The sequence below is a fragment of the Macrobrachium rosenbergii genome, chromosome 26 (genome assembly GCF_040412425.1).
Source record: "Macrobrachium rosenbergii isolate ZJJX-2024 chromosome 26, ASM4041242v1, whole genome shotgun sequence".
Taxonomy (NCBI): domain Eukaryota; kingdom Metazoa; phylum Arthropoda; class Malacostraca; order Decapoda; family Palaemonidae; genus Macrobrachium; species Macrobrachium rosenbergii.
The window spans coordinates 10,743,508-10,748,507 of record NC_089766.1 but is presented as its reverse complement, the minus strand read 5'-3'; positions in this window follow the sequence as shown (position 1 = coordinate 10,748,507).

The following is a 5,000-nucleotide window of genomic DNA, read 5'->3' as shown; positions in this document are numbered from 1 at the left end:
AGAGAGAGAGAGAGAGAGAGAGAGAGAGAGAGAGAGAGAGAGAGAGAGAGAGAGAGAGAGAGAGAGACTTGACATATATCACCCATACAAGGATAGAGACAGAGAGAGGCTTGATACATATACCCATACAAGCAAAGAGAGAAGAGAGAGAGAGAGAGAGAGAGAGAGAGAGAGAGAGAGAGACTTGATATATATCACCCATACAAGGAGAGAGAGACAGAGAGAGGATTGATATATATCACCCATTTAATCAAAGACAGAGAGAGAGAGAGAGAGAGAGAGAGAGAGAGAGAGAGAGAGAGAGTCAATACAACTCATTAATGCGAGATTACCAGAAGCATTAATTGGTCCATATAAAATTGCGCCCCCAGTTATTAATATGAGAATCCCTCGTCAATCCCCCGGAAGTGTTGTCGAATATTTCCGGGCTACCTACAAACGATATCTGCTGATACAAAAACGATATTTGCCTGAATGAAATGATTAAATCCGTTGATGGACCATTTGCGTCTCTTTTTACGGCCGGTAATTTCATATACATGGCTCGGCTTAACTTTTTGCGTGTGGACGAGCTGCAATGCTATGTATAATTAACGCCCTTGTATTACCGTATGGTACGCGTATCAGTACAGAACGACCAACGTGTTCTGAATATCTACCAATGCTGAGGGCAATAATTGTTATCCTTAGTATCTTTTTATACTAAAGAAAATACTGTTTTAACAGTGGTATCCTTCATAATTACATTTATATATCAAGATACCATCTTACGGTACCCTACAAAGTAACTCGTATTGTTGTATGGTACGCGTACCAGTACAGAACGACCAACGTGTTTTGAATATCTACCAATGCTAAGGGCAATAATTGTTATCCTAAGTATCTTTTTATACTAAAGAAAATACTGTTTTAATAGTGGTATCCTTCATAATTACATTTATAGATCAAGATACTATCTTGCGGTACCCTACAAAGTAACTCGTATTGTTGTATGGTACACGTACCAGTACAGAATCACAAACATGTCTGAACACGCACCAATGCCGAAGACAATAATTATTATCATAAATATTTACTCAAAACAAAGAAAATGCTGTTTTAATAGGGGTTATCAGACATGTTTGATTCTGTACTGGTACGCGTATCATACAGCAATACGAGTTACTTTGTAGGGTACCGTAAGATAGTATCTTGATATATAAATGTAATTATGTAGGATACCACTGTTAGAACAGTATTTTATTTAGTATAAAAAGATATTTAGGATAGCAATTATTGCCTTCAGCATTGGTAGATATACAAAACACGTTGGTCGTTCTGTACTGATACGCGTATCGTAACTACATTTAGTATCCTACATAATTACATTTAGACATCAAGTTAACAGCCCACGATATACTTCAGAGTCATGTAAGAATCTCTCCGAATTATCCACAGCTGAGCAGCGATGTCCTACATACAAAGGCGCGTAGGAACCCGTTCGGGGGTCCAAGTGGGTTTCCGAGAGATGATGCTATTTTATTTAACAGAATAATTCGGTGACTGGCTGGTGTCACGCGAACCACTTCAAGTGCGATAACCGTGGTATATTTTTTTTTAACCTCCAGCCAACTGTAAAGGTAACTAACCTGGCCCTTATACTGATACTGAATGAGTGTTACATAACCTTTGTATCGTAAAAAAAAAAAAACCTATTTATTTACCGTTACATTGGCGGCGAAACCTATGAATATCTTTGACCAATTCTGACAACTGTGTTACGGGACCTTTTGTAGGAGAAAATTGTTTTGTTTATTTATCCGGTGCAACTCATCTTTACAGATGTATGAGCGCAGAAGCTTAAAAAACGCTGGTCATTACTCTGTTGAATGGGAGAGAATGCACGTCTTATCATATGTTTTAAAAATGAATGAATCAAAATTTTTAACACGAGAGAATACACACCATAATTTTATAAAAATGAATGATCAAAAACCTTCATTTTACTATAATCGTATATATCATTATGTTGATTTTGCCCCTTCATCACTATCCAAAATGCTGTCCATTTTTTTCATTATTTGCCATAGTCATGACTTTTCTTCCAGAAAACCTTATTTCAGATTTCGGATCTCGGTTTCAAACAACAGATTAAATGGATGATGAAATCAAATATTACCATGATGCGTCTAATTTTTTTCACCATTTTAATCAAAGCCATTAAGTTATGCTACAGAGACTATTATTCAAATTGGTTCCAATGACACAAACACCATAAAAATTTTCGTAATGCAACTGGTTTTAAAAATTTTCTTTTGAAACAAACAATTCAAATTTGACGTAACGAGATTAATTACAAAACCTTTTAGAGAAAAACACTAAACTTTACTATTATCAGAATTAGGTCATTCATTTACAAACCTATCTTTTTAAAAAAAAAAATCAACAGGTACCAAGGTGAGTTTGAATTGAAATATATATTTCATCAAAAATAAAACTCGATTTTACTTCCTCTAACAAAAGATTTCAAACAAAAGATGAGATTAAAACTCTCGAGAATGATTTTACTTCCTCTAACAAAACATTTCAAACAAAAGATGAGATTGAAACTCTCGAAAATGGTTTTACTTCCTCTAACAAAAGGTTTCAAACAAAAGTTGAGATTCAAACTCTCGAAAATGATGTGACTTCCTCTAACAAAACATTTCAAACAAAAGATGAGATTCTATCTCTCGAAAATGATTTGACTTCCTCTAACAAAAGATTTCAAACAAAAGATGAGAGTAAAACTCTCTAAAATTATTTTACCTCCTCTAACAAAAGGTTTCAAACAAAAGATGAGATGAAAACTCTCTTAAATGATTTGACTTCCTCTAACAAAAGGTTTCAAACAAAAGATGAGATTAAAACTCTCGAGAATGATTTGACTTCCTCTAACAAAAGATTTCAAACAAAAGATGAGATTAAAACTCTCGAGAATGATTTGACTTCCTCTAACAAAAGCTTTTAAACAAAAGATGAGATGAAAACTCTCGAGAATGCTTTGACTTCCTCTAACAAAAGATTGCAAACAAAAGATGAGATTAAACATTCATATGCAACGAACCACAATGGCAGCAAAGAAAATAACTGAGCCCTGCCATTACAGATCTCATCATTTCTTATAATTGTTTCTATACAACACTAATTCCGTTATCATTCCTTAGCTAATGAGAAACTGACTAGTATGAGAGGAAACAGTCTGGCGTCTTTAATACATTAAGATGACGTCACTGCATACGTGGAAAAGACGTATAACAGAAAGCCAGTTATTATTATTATTATTATTATTATTATTATTATTATTATTATTATTATTATTATTATTATTATTCAGAAGATGAACCCAGTTCATACGGAACAAGAACTGAAAATTCAAGTTTCAAAGAGGGGGGACCACTGACTTGAAATTCAAGTTTCCAAAGAATATGGTACAGGGACCACTGACTTGAAATTCAAGCTCCCAAAGAATATGGTAATCATTTAAAAGAAATAACAGACGGCAATAAGAAATACAGAAAGAAGAAATCAGTTATTAAAAATAAAAAAAAAAAAATGAACAAATTAATAAACAAATAGATAAATATGTAAGTAAATTATAAAATACAAACAGAATTGCTTTAGGGTAGTAAAGCACTTTTTGAGGTTCCAGTTGTCCAACATCCTCCAGTTACATTTTGGAAACAGTGAAGCGATAATAAAATTAACGATAGGTATATAACAGAATAAGAATAAAGGAACTGTAGCAAATGTTTGTCTCAACTGCCGGGCAAGTCGACCTGTTCCTGTTGAATCACACTGAAACAGCAGCTGTTCAAGATGCATGACACCTGTATCCTCGTCCTCATACTTGAAAACGCGACAGATGTATTACACACACATCTGTCATTTACTCAAACGGTTGGTGGTTTACCCAACCAGTTTGAATATTGAAAAATAAAATATATCAGCTAAAATGTTCATTACACCTGTACCAAACTTCTGTATTATATACACATCTGTCATTTAGTCCACTGGTTGGAGGTTTGCCCACCGATTTTAAAAGATGAAAAAATACAATATACCAGTTAAAATGTAAATGACACCTGTATCCTAATTCACATTCATACATAAAAGCTTGACAACCAAACTTCTGTAATATATAAACATCTGTCATTTACTCTACTAGTTGGAGGTTAACCAGCAGTTTGAAAAATGAAAATATAAAATATATCAGTTGAAATATACACACCCGTATCCTGGTCCAAATATATAAAAACGCGACAACCAAACCTCTGTATTACACATACACATCTGTCATTGACCCCACTGTTTAGAGGTTAACCACCAGTTTAAAATATGAAAAATAAAATATATTAATTAAAAAGTACATGACATCTGTACCCTCGTCCACATGCATAAATACGCGACAACCAAACCTCTGTATTATATGCACGCATCTGCCATTTAATCCACCGGTTGCAGGTTTACCAAGAGAGAGTTTGAAAGGTGAAACGATAAAATATATCAATTAAAATATACATGACACCTGTACCTACCCCGGCTCACATACATAAAAACGTCACAGATGTATTAAAAATACATCTGTCATTTACTCCACCACTGAGTTTAAAATATGAAAAATATAAAAAAAAAATAAATGATTAAATCATCCCTTTAATCAGTGTGTTCTGCAACGCAGCCAGCACACCTTTTGAAAGTAAATTCGGCAGTTGAATTTAAATAGGGGGAGTAACGAGCGTATTGAAGGGCATTCGGTTTCCAGGCGATTAAATATTTCCCGACGAAAAAAAAAACGAAGCGTTATTCATATGCAAAACGGAAGTGAAAAAACGCCGAAGATAAATGAGTTCCCAACCATTGTAACATCAAGAGCAAAACAGAAAAATAAAATAAACATATATTGCACTGATCAAGAAGAACACCTAAAAAAAAAATAATAATAATAATAATAATAATAATAATAATAATAATAATAATAA